The following is a 22588-nucleotide window of genomic DNA, read 5'->3' as shown; positions in this document are numbered from 1 at the left end:
CTCTGGAAGAACTCAGGCAACATCTGTGAAGGCAAAAGGTGCAGGTTGACTGAAGCAGTACCTTGACCCCAAACATCATCTTAACTTCACAGGTACTGCTTGACTCACAGTGTACTTTCGACGGTCCATTCTTTGACATGGCCCCAGTAAAGATCTGCTACTATGCCTTCAATGAGGAGCATAAAACTGAGATCTCAATCCAGTGATTGGGCTGTTGGAGAACTTGAGAGGTCAGCAAAGAAATGATGTGTGAGAGATTTTACCAAGGTGGGTGTTTGTCAAGTAAAGGATGGATGAAGATTTTAGTTCCCAACACTATGGACTTCTTGGAACCATTTTTATTAATTTTTCCAGTTGGACTGGGAACAATGTCAGTTGATGTAAACTTGGTGTGGTAAGACCATAAGACATAGAAGCAGAATTTGGGCATTTAGCCCATTGAGTCTGCTTCACCATTCAATCACAGCTGGTTTATTTTCCCTCTCAACCCCATTCTCCTGCCTTCTCCATATAACTTTTGCCACCTTTGCTAATTAAGTACCTATCAACTTCCGCCTTAAAGTTACCGAATGACTTGGCCTCTACAACCATCTGTGACAAGAAATTCTTTCTCACCTCTGTGCTCATGGGATGTCCTTCTACTCTGAGGCTGTGCCTTCCAGTTCTAGACTCTCCCACTGTTAGAAACATGCTCTGCACGTCCAATCTATCTGGGTGACTCAATATTCCTGCAGGTTTCAATAAGATCTCCACTCATTCTTTTGAGTACAGGTCCAGAGCCATCAAAATCTTTTCCTGCATTAACCCTTTCATTCCCAGCATCATTGTCCATGCACTATCTGCTCTTTAGGTTCTAGGGTTTTCTGCTGGGCCTCTACCTTCAGGATCCTGTAGAGATGTTTCTGTTCCCCTGAGAAAAAGTAGAGCTTCAAATTCAGGGAAGTCTTAAGATTTGTGGTTAATTAGCTATTCCATCTCCTGGCCATTCTCACTGAACTAATCCTGATTCTTCTTGTCTACAAAGCCAAGTATCTCTTCAAAGCATCAATTATGGCAGTTTTGATGGTACCAATAACCTATAGAAACTCTGAAGTTCCTCTTGATTGGGAGTTGACAAGTGTTTTCGGAGATATTATCTATGGGAAGAGTCATTTTGTAGAATCCTTTGGAGGATTGATATTGATCCTCTAAACAATTCCAAGCTCTGTTATGAGAGGAGAATACTAGGAGCACAGAAGAAAAGAAGATGCTTAATTTCTCCTTGATGAAATGAAGTATCTTCTCTCATTTCTGGAAACATCTGGCTGTTCTATAGTCAAAAAGGAGAAAGGGCACTCTGGATTAGAGAACCTTGATGCCATGGATTATGGAGCATGCAGAGACCCTGCGTAACTAGCAGGAAGAATATTTTTCCTCTCAAACTGCCCACACACCTATCCTAAACAAGAGAAAATCTGCAATTGCTGGAAATCAAATAAGGTGAGAGAGGGAAATGGGAATGGGGAATGTTGAAGGAAAAGGGGGGATCAATCACCTTGCAAGCAGAACAAGTGCCACACCTGCCCCTACACCTCCTCCCTCACTACCATTCAGGGCCCCAAACCGTCTATCCAGGTGAAGCGACACTTCACCTGTGAGTCTGTTGGGGTCATCTACTGTATCCAGTGTTCCTGGTGTGGCATCCTGTATATCGGTGAGACCTGACGTAGATAAGGAGATCACTTCACCGAGCACCAATGCTCCGTCCGACAGAAAAAATGGGATCTCCCGGTGGCCACCCATTTCAATTCTACTTTGCATTCCCATTCTAACGTGTCAGTCCATGGCCTCCTCTACTGCCGCAATGAGGCCACACTCAGGTTGGAGGAGCAATACCTTATATTCCATCTGGGTAGCCTCCAACTTGATGGCATGAACATCAATTTCTCGAACTTCCTGTAATTGCCCTCCACTTCAACATTCCCCATTCCTGTTTTCCTCTCTTAGCTTATCTCCTTACCTGCCCATCACCTCCCTCTGATGCTCCTTCCTCTTCCCTTTTTTCCATGACCTTCTGTCCTCTCCTATCGGATTCCCCTTCTCCAGCCCATTATCTCTTTCACCAATTGACTTCCCAGCTCGTAACTTCACCCCTCCCCCCTCCCATTTCACCTATCACCTACTACTTTTTACTTCTTCCTCCTCTTTCCCATCTTCTTACTCTGACTTTGCATTTCTTTTTTCCAGGCCTGAAATGTCAACTGTTTAGTCTTTTCCATAGATGCTGCGTGGCTTGCTGAGTTCAGCCAGCATTTTGTGTGTGTTGCTATCATTTATCCTGTAAGCCACCACCTGCCCCATTTGTGGAAAAGTTTGTTGTCCCAGCATTGGGCTTATTGGCTCCTTCAGACCTCTCAAAGCTGGAGTAGACTTCTGAGGGACTGCTTAGAAAGATGTAGAAATCACATTAGTTACAGTAGAATAAGATGCACCTATCATAATGCATGGTTAATAAACCAATAAGTTTTCCATGTAACCAGCTGCTTTAAATAGATGTCAAATGAATTTTAAACAACATCACTTTAAATATAGCTAATTTTCCAATTCATTCTATGGAAAAAATACTTTTAAGTCGTAAAGCATGATGTATCCCAATCATAATATTTCAACCTTAAATAACAGGCAGTGAAGGAAGATCAATCACCAGAATTGTCGTGCCCAATATAACATTACCAACCATATCTGATAGTTCTAGATCAGATAACATTAGTTTCAAGGACACACCAGATAACCTTCATCAGCTCATTTACTTAGAATAATTCAGTGATACAACTGAAGGCATAACTGTCTATTTTATCTGTTTTGTTACTGAATAGGACTAGGTTTTTGGTCTATAGTCCCACTTGAGAATGAAAATCTAGGCTGAGATTTCATGCATATAAAGGGAAAGCTGCCCTCACATTTGGATGAGATGTTAAACAAAGATTATTGTAACACAAAACTTGATGTCCATCATGTTGCTCTTTGTGGGAGCTTGCTGTGCTTATTTTGGCTGCTTCTTTGCAACAATTACTGCCTTTCAAATGCAGTCGACTCTTTGTAAAGTGATTTTCGAGAACCTGAAATCATAAAAGGCTTGATACAAGTATGTTTTTAATAAATATTTGACCTCAGAATGCCTTGTAAGTTGGCACTGTAGCTGGAAAATATCCCGTATGTTTTTTTTTCCTTGAAGACCAATTTGCAAAATAACATATTTTGAAACAGGTCCGGCAACCTGGCTGAGCTTGTTGATGTCAGAACTGTCTGGTTAAATGCTAAACATTGCATTGAGCCACTGATCTCTCAACCTATCGCATTACAACTTGAGGCTCTGGCAAGTTAGTAGAGGTACCACCTGCTTCTAGCTTACTAATCTTTAAATTCATTCCTACTCTTTAAGTAAAGGCATAATTATGTGACAAAATATTATTCTTAATTTGTTGATGATCTTGTACTGGTGCATAACATTATTTTATAAAGAACAAAGAGAAAGAACAGAATGGGAGAAGTAGTATGAACAATTTGAAATTTATTGTTCCGAGGCATTACAATGTGCAGGCAGCTGCATGTGTAGAAAACCGTGTGTGAATGCGGAGCACCTTGGGGGGTATCATGTCACCTGTGGAAAATGTGAAAGATTGATAGACAGATGGACCATTATGATGCAGTATAACATTCTGCAGCACATATAAAACCAAGGCAGCAATTCCCTGTTTCAGCCCCAGTCATCACACTGAGTGCAACAGTCAATTTTTATTCATTTATTTTTCGTGTTGAAATAAAATTAAATAATGAAACTTAGAATTAAAGGTGTGAAGTATTGTAACATTCTTAAAGAAAGATATGCTAGTTACAGTGTTTTCTTGTTTGAATTAATTAGAAAGTTTGACAAAAGTATTTTGTGTAATTCAAATACAATTAGCCCAAATAAAAGGCCTCAAATTGGCAGTACAATCTGAGCTGTTTTTTCTCCAAACGATTTAGTAGGTAGACCTTGCCTTTCACTAAGGTCGAGGTAGGGGTTCTTGGGTTTAAAAAGGTTGGTGACCACTACTCTAGAGACTTTTGCTCAAGAAAACCCAAGAGATCAACAGTTTCTGAGATACTCAAAGCACCCCATCTGGCACTAACAATTATTCCATGGTCAAAGTCTTTTCTATCACATTTTTTCCCCATTCTGAAGTTTGGTCTAAACAGCAACTGCAGTTCTTGACCATTTCTGGCTGCTTGTATGCGTTGAGTTGCTGCCACATGATTGGCAGATTAAAAAGCTCAAAGTTCAAAGTAAATTTATTATCAAAATACATATATGTCACCATATGAAACCCTGATACTTGTTTTCTTGCAAGCATACTCAGTAAATCCAAGAACCATAATAGAATCAATGAAAGGTAGCCCTGACCAGGATGGACAAACAACCAACGTGCAAAAGACAACAAACCTGTGCAAATACAAAAAAAAAGTAATAATAGTAAATATATAAGTATCGAGAACATAAGAAGAAGAGTCCTTGAAAGTGAATGCATAGGTGTGGGATCAGTTTAGTGATGGGCTGAGTGAGTTATCCCCACTGGTTCAGGAGCTTAATAGTTGAGGGGTAATAACTATTCCGGAACCTAGTGGTGTGAGTACTGAGGCTCCTGTACCACCTTCCTAATGGCAGCAGCAAGAAAAGAGCATGACCTCGGTGGTAGGGGTCTTTGATGATGAATTCCGCTTTGCTGCACCCACTCTCTGTGTAGATGTGCTCAGTGAGGACTTTACCATGATGGACTTGACTATATCCATGACTTTTTGTAGGAATTTGTATTGAAGGGCATTGGTGTTTCCATACTGGGCCATGGCGCAACCAATCAGTATACACTGCACCTCACATCTATAGAAGTTTTGTAAAAGTTTTAGATGTCATGCCAAATCTTTACACACTTCTAAGGAATTAGAGGTCCTGCCATTCTTTCTTCGTAACTGTGCTTACGTGCTTGGCCCAAGACAGGTCCTCTGAAATGATAACACCGAGGAACTTAAAGTTGCTGACTCTCTCCACTTCTGTTCCCCCGATGAGAACAGGCTCATGGACCTCCAGTTTCCTCCTTTTGAACTCAACAATCAGTTCCTAACTATTTCAGATATTTGCAGTAATGAGCAGGTGTGCAGGTTTACGTAATAAAATAGATACTGAATGTATGTTCTGAAATTTGTTGTTTTGCAGCAGCAGTTTAGTGCAAAAAGGTAGAGCAGTAGATGTAGTGTATATGGATCAGCAAACCATTTGATCAGGTACCCCAGTAAGGCTTATTGAGAAAGTAAGGAGGCATGGGATTCAAGGGGACTGAAAAGCTTGAGCATATAGACATTAAGAAAGAGGATATGCTGGAACTTCTGGAAAGCATTGTGGGAGGCGAGGGAGGAGATTGCTGAGCCTCTGGCAATGATCTTTGCATTATCAATGGGGACGGGAGAAGTTCCAGAGGATTGGAGAGTTGCATATGTTGTTCCTTTATTCAAGAAAGGGAGTAGAGATAACCCAGGAAATTATAGACCAGCGAGTCTTACTTCAGTGGTTGGTAAGTTGATGGAGAAGATCCTGAGAGGCAGGATTTGTGAACATTTGGAGAGGCATAATATGATTAGGAATAGTTAGCATGGCTTTGTCAAAGGCAGGTCGTGCCTTACAAGCTTGATTGAATTTTTTGAGGTTGTGACTAAACACATTGATGAAGGAAGAGCAGTAGATATAGAGTATATGGATTTCAGCAAGGCATTTGATAAGATACCCCATGCAAGGCTTATTGAGAAAGTAAGGAGCCATGTGTCGAAGGGGACCTTGCTTTGTGAATCCAGAATTGACTTGCCTACAGAAGGGAAAGAGTGGTTGTGGACGGGTCATATTCTGCGTGGAGGTCAGTGACCAGTGGTGTGCCTCAGGGATCTGTTCTGGGACCCCTTCTCTTCGTAATTTTTATAAATTACCTGGATGAGGAAGTGGAGGGATGGGTTAGTAAATTCGCTGATGACACAAAAATGTTGGGGGTGTTGTGTGGAGGGCTGTCAGAGGTTATAGTGGGACATCAATAGGATGCAAAACTAGGCTTAGAAGTGGCAGGTGGAGTTCAACCCAGATAAATGTCAGGTGATTCATTTTGGTAGGTCATATATGACGGCAGAATTTCATATTAATGGTAAGACGCTTGGCAGTGTGGAGGATCAGAGGGATCTTGGGGTCTGAGTCCAAAGGACACTCAAAGCTGCTGTGCAGGTTGACTCTCTGGTTAAGAAAGCATACGGTGTATTGGCCTTCATCAACCATGGGATTGAGTTCAAGATCCAAGAGGTAATGTTACAGCTATATAGGACCCTGGTCAGACCACACTTGGAGTACTGTGTTTAGTTCTGGTCACCTCACTGCAGAAAGAATGTGGAAACTATAGAAAGGGTGCAGAGTAGATCTACAACGATGTTGCCTGGCTTAGGGAGCACGCCTTATGAGAACAGGTTGTGTGAACTTGACCTTTTCTCCTTGGAGCAATGGAGAATGAGAGGAAACCTGATAAGATGATGAGAGGCATTGATCGTGTGGATAGTCAGAGGTTTTTTCCCAGGGCTGAAATGGCTAACATGTGAGGGCACGGTTTTAAGGTGCTTGGAAGTAGGTACAGAGGAGATGTTAGGGGTAAATTTTTTACGCAGAGAGTGCTGAGTGCGTGGAATGGGCTGCCAGTGACGGTGGTGGGGGTGGATATGATAGGGTCTTTTAAGAGACTCTTGGATAGGTACATGGAGCTTAGAAAAATAGAGGGCTATGGGTAACCCTAAGTAATTTCTAAAGTAAGAACATGTTCGGCACAGCATTGTGGGTCGAGGGGCCTGGATTGTGCTGTAGGCCCAAGTGGTTAAGGCATCGGTCTAGTGATCTGAAGGTCGCTAGTTCGAGCCTCAGCTGAGGCAGCATGTTGTGTCCTTGAGCAAGGCACTTAACCACACATTGCTCTGCGACAACACCGGTGCCAAGCTGTATCGGCTGTAGTGCCCTTCCCTTGGACAAGATTGGTGGCGTGGAGAGGGGAGACTTGCAGCATGGGCAACTGCCGGTCTTCCATTCAACCTTGCCCAGGCCTGTGCCCTGGAAACCTTCCAAGGTGCAAATCCACAGTCTCACGAGACTAACGGATGCCTATATTCTAAAAACATAAAAATTTGTTATAATTACAGAATAAACAAAGAGTCCAAAAAAAGACTAACAACGCAGTAGTTCATGTCCCATTGGAAAATCAGATGGTGGGGGGAAGAAGCTGTTACTGAATCATTGAGTGTAAATCTTCACGCTCCTGTTCATTCTCCCTCATGGTAGTATCAAACATGGCCTAGGTAGTGAGGGCCCTCAGTGATGGATGGCACCTACTTCATGCGGAGCCTCTTGAAGATGTCTTCAGTGGTGGAGAGGATAGTGCCCATGCTGGAGCTGCCTGAGTCTACACCCCTGTGCACCCTCTTGAGATCCCGTGCATTGTTGCCTTCATGCCAGGCTGTGATGCAACCAATCAGAATGCTCTCCACCATATATATGTAGAAACTTGCAAGAGTCTTTGGTGACGTACCAAATCTCCTCATGAGGGAGAACTGCTGGCCTACCTTCTTCATGATTACAAAAATGTTTTGGCCCCAGGATAGATCCTCCAAGATATTGATGCCACGGAACTTAAAACCATTCATGCTTTCCACTGCTGATCCATCGATGAGGACTTGGGCTTACTTTCCTGATTTTCCCTTCATAAAGTCCACAATCAATTCCTTCATCTTGCTGACATTGGTTACAAGTTTGTTGTGACACTGCTCAACTGGCTGATCTGTCTCACTCTTGTATGCTTTCTTGTCACCTTCTGAGATTCTACCAACAACAGTAGTGTCTTGGGTGAATTTATAGGTGTGCTTTGTGCAGTGGCTAAGCATGCGTCCTTGAGGTGCACCTCTGTTGATTGTCAACGAAGAGGAGATGTTATCACCAATCTGAACTGACTGTGACCTCCCAATAAGGAAATCAAGAATTCAGTTGCAGAGGAAGGTATAGAGGCCCAGGATTCGAAGCTTTGTGATTAATACTGAGTGGATGGTGGTGTTGAATGCCGAGCTATAATAATAAACAGCAATCTGATGTATTTTTGTAAATGTCTTGGTGCTCCAAAACAGAGTGGAAAGCCAGTGAGATTGCATCTTTTGTTGACCTGTTGTGATGTTAGGCAGATTGCAGTGGATCTAGCTTCTTTGTCAGAAAGGAGTTAATTCTAGCCATAACCAACCTCTCAAATACTTCATCACAGTAGAAGTGAGTGCTAATGAACAGTAGTTATAAGACCATAAGATATAGGAGCAGAATTAGGCCATTTTGGCCAATCAAGTCTGCTACACTATTTTATCATGGCTGATCCAATTTTCCTGTCAGCCTCAATCTCCTGCCTTCTCCCTGAATCTCTTCATAACCTGACTAATCACAAATCTAATCTCTGCTGCCTTAACAGAGTCAACAGAGGATGCCATCTCCACGGCACTTCACTCTGCCCTGATCCACCTGGACAGCGCCAACTCTTACGTCAGAACGCTGTTCATTGACTTTAGTTCGGCATTCAATACTGTGATCCCCTCCAAGCTGATCACCAAACTTCGCTAGCTGGGTATCAGCGTATCCCTCTGCAATTGAACCTTCGACTTTCTGACTAACAGACCCCAATCAGTTAAGTTAGACAACCTCTCCTCCTCCACTCTCACCCTGAACACCGGCATGCCTCAAGGCTGTGTGCTGAGCCCTCTTCTGTACTCCCTTTTCACCTATGACTGCATATCTGTACATGGTTCTAACTCCATAATCAAGTTCGCAGACGACACCACGGTGGTTGGCCTGATCAGAGGGGATGACAAGATGGCCTATAAGGACGAGGTCCAGCACCTGGCTGCGTGGTGTGCCGACAACAACCTGACCCTTAACACCCAGAAGACCAAGGAGATCATTATGGACTTCAGGCATGCCAGGAGTCACACTCAAGTCCCCATTTACATCAACGGAACTGTAGTGGAGCGTGTATCAAGCTTCAAATTCTTTGGTGTCCACATTTCCGAGGATCTCACCTGGTTCCTGAGCTCCTCCATCCTGATCAAAAAGGTGCAACAGCACCTTTATTTCCTGCGGAGCATGAAGAAAGCTCACCTCTGTCCCAGGATACTGATGGACTTTTACCACTGTACCATTGAGAGCATACTCACCAACTGCATCTCAGTGTGGTATGGCAATTGTCCCGTATCGGACCGCAAAGCAGTCCAGTGTGTGGTGAAAACTGCCCAGCGGGTTATCGGCACCCAATTGCCCACCATTGAGAACATCTACCATAAACGCTGCCTGGGCAGGGCGAAAAGCATTATCAGGGATGCATCTCACCCTAACCATGGACTTTTTACTCTCCTCCTATCCAGTAGGCGCTACAGGAGCCTCTGCTCCCGCACCAGCAGGCACAGGAAGAGCTTCTTCCCTGAGGCTGTGACACTGCTAAACCTTTCATCACAGCGCTAAGCAGTATTGCACCCATATCGTACTGTCTCAGTACTTTTATATTTGTGTGCTGTAGCACTTTTCTTATTCGTAGTTATTTTGTAAATAACACTATTCTTTGCATTTCTGGTCAGATACTAAATGCATTTCATTGGCTTTGTATCTGTACTCGGCACAATGACAATAAAATTGAATCTAATCTAATCTAATCTTAAATATACATAAAGACTTGGCCTCCACAGCTGCCTGTGGCAAAGAATTCGACAGAATCACCACTCTCTGGCTAAAGAAATGCCTCCTCATCTCCATTCTAAAAAGACGCCCCTGTAATCTGAGGCTGTGTCCTCTGGTCCTAGATTCTCCCACCATAAGAAATATCCTACCCATGTCCACTCTATGAAAGCCTTTCACCATTTGATAGGTTTCAATTAGGTCACCCCCTCATTCTTCTGAATTCTATTGTGAAAACAGGCCCAAAGCCATCAAACACTCGTCATATGACAAGCTGTTCAATCTTGGAATCATTTTCATGAAACTCCTTTGAACCCTCTTCGGTGTCAAACATATCCTTTCTAAGATAAGGGGCCCAAAACTACTCACAATTCTCCATGAGGCCCCAACAGTGCTTTATAAAGTTTAAATGTTACATCCTTGCTTTTATTTTCTGGTCCTCTTAAAATGAATGCTAACATCGCAATTGCCTTCCTCACTACAGACTCAACCTGCAAATTAACCTTTAGGGAATCCTGCACAAGGACTCCCAAGACCCTTTGTATGTCAATGCTTTGAATTTTCTCTCCATTTAGAAAATGGTCTACCCTTTTATTTCTTCTGCCAAAGTGCATAACCATAAACCTCCCACTTCTTTGCCCATTCTCCTAATCTGTCTAAGACTTTCTGTAGCCTCTCTATTTCCTTAAAACTACCTGCCCTTCCACCTATCTTCCTATTGTCTGCAAACTTTGTAGCTAAGCCATCAATTCCATCCTCCAAGTCATTGACATATAATATACAAAGATGTAGTCCCAAAACAGACTCCTGTAGAACACCACTACTTGCCGTCAGCCCACCAGAAAAGGCTCCCCTTATTCCCACTCCTTTCCTCTGCTTTACATTGAGGCAGTTCACCCTGCTCTGCTTGTGCTTCTTCTCTGATTGATGCCCCTGAACACTGCAGCCAACTGGACACCACCATAAAAAATGGGTACAGGACTAAGCCACACAGCCCTTTGAGGGGTATTTCACCATTCAGTGTCATGGCAGGTGAAATCTAGGCCTCAAACTCACTCTTCTGCTTGTTCCATAAATGTAGAAGAATATTTTCAATGATATAGTATTCATAGCTTTCTAGATGAAAATGCCAAAAATTCAAGAATTTTTTTTCCCTTCTCCATTTTAAATCTCTTGCACTAAAACTATGTCCCCTTGTTCTGGGTTCCTGCATTATCATCCTCTCAGCATCTACTTGCCAAGGCACCCCAGAATCATGTATCTTTTCTATAAGAACATTTCTCATTTTCTCTCAAATCATTGGGTCCAGGTCCAACCTATTCAACCTTTTGAATACTGTTTCATCACAGGAGTAGACTTAGAGAAAATACTGTGAGCTACCTCCAATGCATGCAAATCTCTCCTTAAGAGTAAGTTTCAAGAAAAATGCTTCATAATACTTCATAATATGATGCACTTTTCTTGTCTTCTGTTTTGATTCATTTTAAGTCATTTTATATTCTCATTTGAAAAAGTAAAATCTCCTACTGAAACCTCAGCAGTCCAGGACAAATGTTTCAATTCTGGAAATAGCAGTCATGCTAAAAATAAAAGCATTGGCTGATTATTTTTAGCTGATGATGACAAAATGATCACACAAGGACATAAGTAAGCTTTTTCTGTTTTCCATGAATTGACATCAGCAAGCAGTAGCATTCAGTCAAATGGAATTCAGTCATAAAGTCTATATCTAACATACAAGGAAAACAGATCTAACTCTCAAAGGAACATTGAGAAGTATTATTGAGTTCTATAAATTCAGCACATTGCCTCAGACTGAGTATAAGCAACCACACTTAAAATTAGGCAAATTAGATTTTGGAAACCATCTGTTGTGCAATCCACATGAAGTAAAGGCTTCCTTGGTTCTCTACTGATCCTGAAGTTGTAGTAAAGCTACAAAAATATACCAACTGCAAATGTTGGGCTATAATTTTTTCCTCAAGTTTTGTTCAAATTACAGTCTTCCATACTTATGTTTTTAAAAATATGCTCTGAGAATGTTTCTGTTCAATGGGGATTCTTGAGCAGAGGACCATAGTTTCATAAAAAGGGCCACCTATTTGTGAAGGAAATGAGGAGACAGTCATGACTCTTTGATCTTCTTTACACCAGAGAGCTGCTGAATATATTCAGCACTGTGATAGGTCAAATGTGATTAATCAGTGAATTACTGTCAAATGAAGGCACAGGAGAATGCGGGTGCTGGGATGTGGAACAACAAACAATTTGCTGGAGGAACTCTGTATTTTAAGCTGTATCGGTGGGAGGAAATAAATTGCCAACATTTTCGGTTGAAACTCTTCATCAAGACTGAGCCTAACAGTGAGATTATTATTAAATGGCTGATTATTTATTATACATAAACATGTGTACTTTAGGCATATCTTAATGTAAAAATTCTCCTCTGACAAAATGTAATAATATGCATGAGAGGTAGAGTTTAAGGAAACTAATACATCAAGTATTAAGAAGCATTACAAATCTAATACATCATTTTCATAGATTTGATTCTTTAAAATTTACCTGTAAATTTTCCATAAGGTTTGATAAAACAGACCTGTTTAAGTTAGATATTTTTGTTAATGTAGTGTGCAAATTAGTTTTTTTAAATTCAATTAGTATTGCGAAGACAGAAAAATGTGTGGCTGTCAAAGCTGATAACTAATTTGACTAAAGTTTCTTTATTTTGTCTGCAGTCCTGTTCCTTTTGCTGAAATAAGAAACAAAGCAGGAAATCATAGTTAGTGTACTCTTACAGAACGGTCCTGAGGTAAGCAACTGCTGTAATACTGTGAAACACTGGGATTATGCTTGACATAACTCCCTTGAATGCTGATCCATTATTACACTCTTGGTCTGGGGAAAAGGTTTTCTTAACTAAAATATATTAGAAAACGAAATGACTAAAATAATCAAAACTTCGCAGCTTACCAGTTTACCAACTTGGCAAATGAATCTGGATAGTTTACCAAACATTGCTTTGAAGTGTGTGTTCACTTGACTAATGAAAGTGCAATATGTCATTATGTCATTGGTGATCAACCAGTGAGAGAGCAATACTTAATACCTCTGATTCAATTAGCACTGTTTCTTAAGAATAAAGCCTGAGCGCAAAATGAGGTAACAGTTTAAGTGATAGCAGGACAGAGACCACCAGGAAGATATAGTGCTCGTTCTCCTATTTTAGATCAGTTGATATGATGATCACAGGTCTCTTTTTGCTTGTTGTTAATTATACAATCTGTACCATAGATACATAGAAAATAGGTGCAGGAGTAGGCCATTCGGCCCTTCGAGCCTGCACTGCCATTCAGTATGATCATGGCTGATCATCCAACTCAGAACCCTGTACCAGCCTTCCCTCCATACCCCCTGATCCCTTTAGCCACAAGGGCCATATCTAACTCCCTCTTAAATATAGCCAATGAACTGGCCTCAACTGTTTCCTGTGGCAGAGAATTCCACAGATTCACCACTCTCTGTGTGAAGAAGTTTTTCCTCATCTCGGTCCTAAAAAGCTTCCCCTTTATCCTCAAACTGTGACCCCTCGTTCTGGACTTACCCAACATCAGGAACGATCTTCCTGCATCTAGCCTGTTCAATCCCTTTAGGATTTTATATGTTTCAATAAGATCCCCCCCCAATCTTCTAAATTCCAGAGAGTATAAGCCTAGTGGATCCAGTCTTTCATCATATGAAAGTCCTGCCATCCCAGGAATCAATCTGGTGAACCTTCTTTGTACTCCCTCTATGGCAAGAATGTCTTTCCTCAGATTAGGGGACCAAAACTGCACACAATACTCCAGGTGTGGTCTCACCAAGGCCTTGTACAACTGCAGTAGTACCTCCCTGCTCCTGTACTCGAATCCTCTTGCTACGAATGCCAGCATACCATTCGCCTTTTTCACCGCCTGCTGTACCTGCATGCCCACTTTCAATGACTGGTGTACAATGACACCCAGGTCTCGTTGCACCTTCCCTTTTCCTAATCGGAAAAATTGTTACCCTTTGTAACAACTGAAATAAGCCTTCGCCTGACAGCTTATGAATACATTCAATTTTATTTAGGAATATAGATTTGGAAAAAACACATTTCTACAAATCCATTTTAATACTTTGGTTGTAATTTCGTTTTCTAGCACCTTTGCCATGGGTATAGATTAAAAGCATTTTAACAGATCTTACTTCTGATTTTATTTCTGATGAAAAATATATTTAGATTGGACAGTGTGATTTAGCATTAAGTAGAATCATAACCAAATATCTCCAAGGGATTGGATAACAGGTTGTACATCACATCAAGGCAGTGATTTCAATTAAGTCTTCTGCAACCTGAGAAGAAGGATGTTCAAGTCATATTTTTGGACCATGAATTTTAGCAAATACACAATTAGTTGGATGCTGATGCCAAGACCTTAATGTAATATGAAAGCAACTACAATAACTTATGCTAGTATTTGTAACATTTTTCAGTATTTGGTAGGGAGCAATCTAAACATATTTTTAGACTTTGGCCTACTAATCAATTGATGTCTTCTAATATGCTGCTGCAGAGTGAGTTTATATTTTCATTAGGCAGCAGAAAGTAAATTGGCAGCAAAACAAAGGCAAGCTCTACATCTGAGCCTAGTAAAAGCTGTATAACAGCAAGAAAAAGCCGCAAATTTAATAAAAAGTCATGTATTTTAGTTACTGGTTATCCACAGCACTTAATTTTACTGGCCAATAGCAAACCAAGGAGAAAATATATTAGATAATTCTTCCATCTTTATTCAGTTTCTCATATTTGAGAATTACATGCTCAACCTCAGTTCTGTAGGTTCTGAGGTCAACATGAAACCTGCAGATATTGCCACAGTAGAGCTAAAGTGCTTAACAGAGTAGGTACTGCAGTTGGGTAGCTTAGGAGATCCTGTGCCTCCTTCACTATTTTCATTGGAATCCCAACAATCAGGAAACTATCAACTTCTGCCTTAGATATTAACTACTGTGGTGGAGGCCAAGCCCATGGGAATATATAATGGGGAAGTTGATAGTTTCCTGATCAGTCAGGGCTTCAAAGGATATGGCGAGAAGGCAGGTGTATGGGGTTGAGTGGAATCTGGGATCAGCCATAATGGAATGGCGGAGCAGACACAATGGGCTAAATGGCCTAATTCTGTTTCTACGTCTTATGGTCTTATGGACTTGAGGTTCTCAGCATGATATCAAATGCTCATTCTCCACCTTGAGTGTTCATGGGCCAGGCCGTGAGATAGTGAGGATTTGGCAGTTTTTTCAAAGAGGCTTTGAGAATATCCTTGAGACCTTTCCTTCATATCTCTGACAATCTTTTCAATGATTGGGCTCAGAGTAGTGCTTTTGTTTTGGGTATTGGCCTGTCCTTCAGAGCCAACTGAACAAAATGCTGGGCATATTGTCCTGGGAGAAGTCACTGAATGGAGTGCTGATGGATCTCACCAGTGATTGGGGATACCTCTGTAGGTGGTCCAAATCTCAGAAGAGTTCAAGAGGGCAAAAAAGAGTAAACCACAAGTTTTGTCCCAGATTTGAGATCTTAGTCTTCAGTCACCCTTTTTAACAGATGATCAAGGCAGTGCTGACAATGATGAATTTCATTGCCAATTTGGAGGAATATTCATGAGAAATCTGCATCTTCACAATATCATTCGGCACAAGATTATTTCAAATTACTTTCTCAATCATGCTAAGAGTTTTGTTTTCGTTTCTTCTATTTCCGTGCAAGGGCATTGAATATTTTTGCAAGTTTGAAAATCCCCACGTACATGGCAGAATGAAATTCACTCTCCTAGAAGAACCAGATGACTAATAGAATAAAATATGAGGCAAGTAAGCTGGCTGTGTGGGAGTGAGAGAAGAATCTCATCATAAAGGAAGAAGAAGAGTATGAACTTCAATACGGGCAGGAAAATTCGAAGGCCACTATCATAGTTTGAAGGGGATGGATGAGAATAATGCAGCAGGAAGTATGGAAGAGAAGAGAAGCAGAGAGTACCAGCATAACCTAAATTATAAATGCACATTACTTCTAATATAACAGGTAGGAAAGGAAGAATATAAAAAAGGAATAGTCATGATCACAGACTTCCTGCTGATTTCCTGACCTACCTAGCAATGGCCACACTCTCTACAGCAATGTTTTACATCCCATGGCTAAATTACTCCTCACACAGTCCCTCAAGGATCAACCCTGGATCTCTTCCTGACCTTTGTAAACAAGATGTCACTTTATCACCAATGGCATGTGTTAATGCAGTTAACGCAGATTGTTATGCCACCTATCCTGACCCTGAAGCACATTAGTATTATCATACTGCCTGCTTGACATCCAGTCTTTGATTAGCCACAAGGGCCACATCGAGCATAAATGAGGAGCTGAAAAAAAAGGATTGAACAATATAGAATCGTAAGGTTATATGGCATGGTAACAGGCTCTTCAGCACAACTTGACCATGCTGATCAATTTGCCTACCTGAGCAAGTCCCATTTGCCTTCTTTTGACCAATATAAACATTTCTTGTCCATCTACCTGCCCATATGTCCTTTAAATGCTCTAACTGTGGGCTACATCACCCATTTCCTCTGGCAGTTCGTTCTATATACAATCCCTATAAAATGTATTCACCCCCTTCCCCCACCCCCAGATATTTTCGTGTTTTATTGTTTTACAACATTGAATCACAGTGGATTAAATATGGCTTTTTTTGATACTGATCAACAGAAAAAAACTCTTTTGTGTCAAAGTGAAAGCAGATCTCTACAAAGTGACCTAAATTAATTACAAATATAAAACGCAAAATTAATTGATTGCACTGTGATTCAATGTTGAGAAACAATAAAACATGATAACTTCCAAGGGGGGTAAATACTTTTTATAGGCACTGTACCAGCTACCCCCTGTTGAAAATGTTACTCCTCTCTTGCCTTTTATTTTTCCCCATTACATGATTTTTGTCTACCAGTTTTAGACCCCCCCCCCCATCACCTGTGAAAAACACTTTGAATATTTCACCCTACCCAACCGTGTTATGAAAGAAGGCCATGCATATCCAGTCCAAGTAACATCCTGGTGAATCTTATAATAGTATAATGATATGACCTGAGAGGTCTTGTCAGGGTGAATGTGGAGAGAATGTTAACTATTAAGGGGAAAATACAAGAACTAGAGGATATTGATTAAATAAAAAGTAAAATGTTTACTATCTAATAGTCAAAATTGCTTCCCTCAGAGGATCATGAGTCCTCAGAGACCTCTGCCTCAGAAGTGTGGAAGCACTTTGGGTGACTTTTTAATTCAGAAGTAGGCAGGGGTAGACAAGAATGCAGAATGCCGTTGTTTGTGTCCTAGTGCTGAACTGAAATTATAGTCAGATCAGCCATGGTCTTACTAAATGGCAGGATAGTCTTGAGGACTGTATGACTCGCTCCTGCTCCAAATTTCTTACTTTCTTACTTTGTAAATAAGTAATTAGCATTTAGAATATATATTATTGAAGAAAGGCAATGTATCCCCAAGGTCTATTCATCTGCATCTTAAGCTGTTAAAGAGGTGTCAATGGAGATGCTGGATGCATCTATAGTTCCAGAGATACTCTTTTGGTTCACAGCAGCTGGAAGTCAGCAAGTGCAATATCACTGTTGAAGAGAGAGGAAGGACAGAGAGAGAAAACAGGAAACAATCCACCAATTAGCCTGGCATAAATTGTAGGGGAAATGCTGAAATCTGTTATTAAGGAAATGTTGTCAGGGCACTTGGGAATTGGGAATTGGATTGGGCAGAGACAACATGTATTTATGAAAGGGAAATTATGTTTGTCAAATACTTTGGATCTTTTTGAAATTTTAGTTAGCAGAATTGATAATGGTGAACTAGCTAATGTGGTGTATTTTTAGAAGGGCTTTGTTGAAAGGGCCTTGCAGGAAACTGTTAAAAGGTGATAGAGTGCATGATATTGTAAGTTAAATACTGAGGATCAGTTAATTGGCAGAAAATCGAGAGTAAGAATAAATCGGTTAGTTTTGCATTGGGACTTGTGGAGTGCCACAGGAATCACTGTGCACAGCTGATGCTCAGCAATCTATATAAAGTGTTTGGGTAGGGAGAGCTAGTTCTGTGTGGTTACAAAGGGAGCCCACAATGTGATATCAGAGGATGAGAGTTTCTTTGGGTGTGTTAAGTGAATGGCTGAAGATATAGTGTGGACAACATGAGGTTGTTGATTTTGGTAGATTGAATAGGAAGGTGGAGTATTTTGTAAATAGTAAGATTTTGAAAGATGTCAATGTTCAGAAGGAAAGTTAACACACAGCCAGAAATTAGGAAGATAAATAGTAAAGTGGCCTTTATTGTAAAAGAAGTTGAATACAAGAGAAGAAATGCCTCACTGTAGTTACATAGGGCCCTAATGAGACCACATCTATACTGTGTATACAGGCCTTGCAACCTGCCTTGCCTTATTTTACTTAATTTGATTAGTGTAGAATTTGGAATGGCCTTGGGAGTGTTGAACTAGTAAAGGATGTATGGCATGTAAAATAAAAAGATTTACATTTAGATTATAATTTCAGGATGTCCCAGTGTTTTACAGTTAGCAATGTGCACTTGAAGCGTTGTCAATGTTCATATGCGACTAATAGCAAGAAAAAAGAAAGATACTTGCCAGAAAAAAATCTCTTTTAAAAATGTTGACTGAGGATAAACAATGGCTTTTTTAAAAATAATGCCATGAGACCTTTTGCTCATGACAGAGCAGTTGGGAATTTTGTTGTCATCTAACAGAGGGCACACCTGGTAATCTCAGATCAAAAACACCAATTGAAGCAGATCCTTTGTGCCTGCTGAAGCAATAGAAATCACCAGTACTATATGAATACGACCAACAAGTGAAAATGTAAGTAAGTGGACTCCATCTACTAAATAAATACTTAATAAAGTCAACTAAGGGAATAAAATTGGCTTTATAAAGATCCTTATATTTTTTAGTAATTGTAATACCTAGATATCTAAAAGAGTCTGTAACTTTAAAAGGAGTATTATCATATATAGAGACAGATTCATTTAAAGGAAACAATTCACTTCTATTAAAATTTTTTTTATATCCTGAAAAACCTCCAAATTCATTAAATAATTTTAGCAAGGCAGGAATGAATTCGTCAGGGTTAGATAGATAAACCAATAAATCATCAGCATAAAGAGAGATCTTATGCATGGTCTCATTCACAAAAATCCCATGGATATTTTTAGCCTCACGAAGAGCAATAGCAAGGGGTTCTAATATTAAATTAAACAACAAAGGACTTAATGGACAGCCTTGCCTTGTCCCCCGTGAAAGCTGAAAAAAAGGAGACCTACAATTGTTAGTGACAACAGTAGAAATAGGGGCTTTATATATCATTTTAATCCAATTAGTTTTAATCCAAATTTTTATATTTATTTCAGAATATTCCTGTTTTTTTGACTAGGAAGTTTTTTGATCAGATTGATTCTATTATTTTATCTTTTATTTGGAATAATAAAAGACCAAGAATTAGTAAATGTCACTTACAAAAATTGAAAAAGGATGGAGGTCTTGCTTTGCCTAATCTAAGAATGTATTATTGAGCTGTTAATGTGCAATATATATCTTTCTGGTTATACTGGATTGATAAGAGTGATCGGCCAATTTGGGTAGACCTGGAACTGAAAGTTATAAAACAGTTTTATTTAACCTCATTATTGGGAGCTCCTTTACCTATGCAATTAGTTAAAGTTGTTAATTTAAACCTATATCTTGTGATTAAGTATTCTTTACAAATTTGACTCCAGTTCCACAATTTTTTTAATCTTAAAAAATTTAAACTTTGTAGTTTAATTTACAGAAATTACTTTTTTAAGTCTTCCTTGATCCAATTTTTTTACTTTGGAGAAATAAAGGTATTAATTATTTTTTTGGATTTAATTAAAGAAAATAGATTGATGTCTTTTGAACAATTAATTGATAAATATTCTTTTTCATACTCGCACTTTCTGCAATACCTTCAAGTTAGACATTTTTTACAAAAATATTTAAGTAATTGTCCTTACATATTGGAGGCTGACCTGTTAGATACTATTATGAGTATGAATCCTTTGATTGAGGGTTCTATTGGAAGAACTTAGAATTTATTATTACAATGGGATAAGCATCCTTTATCTAAGATTTAACAGGATTGGGAAAAGGAACTTAATTTGACTTTTATGACAGAAGATTGGATGCGGATTTTGAAGTTGGTTAACTCTTCTTCAATTTGTGCTAGCCATTCATTGATTCAATTTAAAATTGTACATCATTATCATTTGACAAAGGAGAGACCTATAAAATCTTTTCCAATGTTGATAGTCATTGTGATAGATGTAAAACTGAGATAGCTACACTGACGCATATATCTTGGTCTTGTTCTATATTGGAGCAATTCTGGAAGTCGTTTTTTTCAACAATTTCTAAAGCACTTAAAATTAATTTACAACCTAATAAATGTGCTTTTTGGAATAATTCCTCAAAATATTCATGGTATTTCTGTGTCTGACCAACATGTTATTGTATTTGTTACATTGATAGCTAGGAGGGCCATTTTGTTTTATTTGATCAAACTTTATTTGATTTTGAGAAAAGATGGGGCTCATTTGCTTGTTATTATCATTTGAGTTAATTGATATAATTTTTCCACGATCTAATTGTAAATTTTTTAGTATATTTTCTTTTCTTGCTGGCGGTTTGATGTTTATTTTTAGAAGCTTTTTGTATGACGCATGACTCTGGGGTTGTACACCCGATGGATTCTTTTTTTTTTCTCACTTTTCTGCTTAGTAGGTTTTTTCTGTTATCACAAATTTTTTTTTCTATCTTTAAGATAATATCTTTTTTGGGACATTGTAAGTGTTGTTACTTCAATGTACTCATGTTATTTTTCCTGTATAATATAACAATAAAAAGATTTGAAAAGAAAGAAAAGAAATCACCAGTACTAATATTTAGTTGAGCATTTTGAAGTTCTTTTATCAAAAGCCTTTGGCCTGGACTGCCGCACTCTTTCCCAACAACCAGAGAGTGCATGCTGACATTGTACTGGTTTTCATGAGGCACAAGCATATGTCTTTAATTTCCAATGCAAAAATTTTATATGATAGTTGTCCCTAATCTGTACGAGAAGCTTCTATACTATAAAATGTCAGGATTATTTTAAAATTTCTACACTGTCTTTGCACAGCATGTTGTCTTTGACACTCTGTTCTCGAGATACTTGCTTCAGTGGTATTTTATTCATTATTATCCAATGTCAAACTCTTTATTTATTGAGAGAGTGCATGTAAATTACACCTGATCATTGGATTATCAAGTCCGAGTACAGTGTGGAGGAAATTCAGTAATACAATACATTAAATTAACTTCTGAAGACACTCGTGGACTTCTATACTGAAAGTGTTCCTCATTTCTCTTTCCGCTACAAAGTAAGTGTGGTGACTTGATACTGTGCTGCAATGAATCATAGCCGTGGTGATAGGATGGAGGGAGGTAGGGAAGTCTGAAGAATGAGAGGCAAGTACTTAGAGAAGGAAAAGGAGGAGGAGACCAATTATTAAATACAAAAGAAAGGGTGGGGGGAGTTGGATGAAAGGGAAACTGAGAGAAGGAGAAGGCAAGATCTTGGGACTGAAGGAAGAAGGGATTTATGGATAGGGAAGATTGAGAATGAGGTGTCAAGGAGAAAGTAGAGGAAGGGAAGGGTGAGGAAGAGGCACTAGGCATATATATATATGGGTCAACACTTCTGTGCACTGACAAGTGCTTGCACATGCCCATATATATGTATGTGTTAGTGTCAGTGCAGTAGACTCTGCTGTCCAGTTATTTTAGTTCCCTTGCTACAGGACTAAGACTTCACTCCATCAGGTCCAAGTGGTGGATAATATACAGTGGTCAGTCGACAGTTAAAGGAAACGAAGGTTCTCGGCCCGAAACGTCAACTGTACCTCTTCCTAGAGGTGCTGCCTGGCCTGCTGCGTTCACCAGCAACTTTGATGTGTGTTGCTTGAATTTCCAGCATCTGCAGAATTCCTCGTGTTTATTGAAAGAAATCATCCACTGGAATCTTCGTCTTTTTGGTAGGATCCTTACGAGAGCCAGATAGCCACAGACCTAAATGCCTAAGGACACCGGGACTCTGACATTGACAGCATCACACTGAATGAAAGGTTCCAGACAGGAGATGGCAAACTCAAGGCTGTGAGAATACTACTGGAGGGCAAACCAGAAGAGGGATGGCACCATCTTGGAGTTGGTTTCACTATTATGAATGAACTAGTCAACATCTCAGAGATTCCCCTGTATGATTAGCAAATGTGTCCTAATGCATGGATAACTCCAAAACAGCGCACCAGATCTTCAGTGCACATGTTCCAATCGAGAAAGCTACAAATGAATCTGCTCCAGCCGTGAGAAAAACCGTGATCCATTTGCCAGAGGAAACCAAACTAATCCTCATGAATGTCTTCAGTGATACGGTGGGGAAGGACTGAATGCAAGTTCTCAACCCAGGAGAGTTGCCTAAGAAGAAGCAGAAAGAAAACAACAGGAATTCCTGAAAAATACTGCTTGTCCATTCACAAGGATTATTTAGTGTGACCAAGGTTCATAACAAATTTGTAAGACGGTCCAGCATTCTGCAATAATTTTCCTGACTTTTGAACTCAATGGCTTAACTAAAAAAGGCAAACATACC

The 22588-nt window shown here is 39.8% G+C and overlaps 1 protein-coding gene across 14 annotated transcripts in view; it reads left to right on the top strand.

Moving 5' to 3' along the window:
- The window catches only part of LOC134357390 (guanine nucleotide-binding protein G(I)/G(S)/G(O) subunit gamma-7-like), a 347522-nt gene that overhangs the window by 132516 nt on the left and 192418 nt on the right, over window positions 1–22588 (top strand). For 8 of the 14 annotated variants that reach the window (XR_010020614.1, XR_010020613.1, XR_010020615.1 and 5 more), the window contains one exon: window positions 12526–12599. The exons of the other annotated variants lie outside the window; for them this stretch is intronic. The gene's annotated coding sequence lies outside the window, so the exon portion shown is untranslated. The remainder of the gene's footprint in view (window positions 1–12525; window positions 12600–22588) is intronic. 14 annotated transcript variants of the gene reach the window in all.

This window comes from Mobula hypostoma, chromosome 16 (assembly GCF_963921235.1).
Source record: "Mobula hypostoma chromosome 16, sMobHyp1.1, whole genome shotgun sequence".
In the NCBI taxonomy this organism is placed as follows: Eukaryota; Metazoa; Chordata; class Chondrichthyes; order Myliobatiformes; family Myliobatidae; genus Mobula; species Mobula hypostoma.
This window is presented reverse-complemented; position numbering and strand designations above follow the sequence as displayed.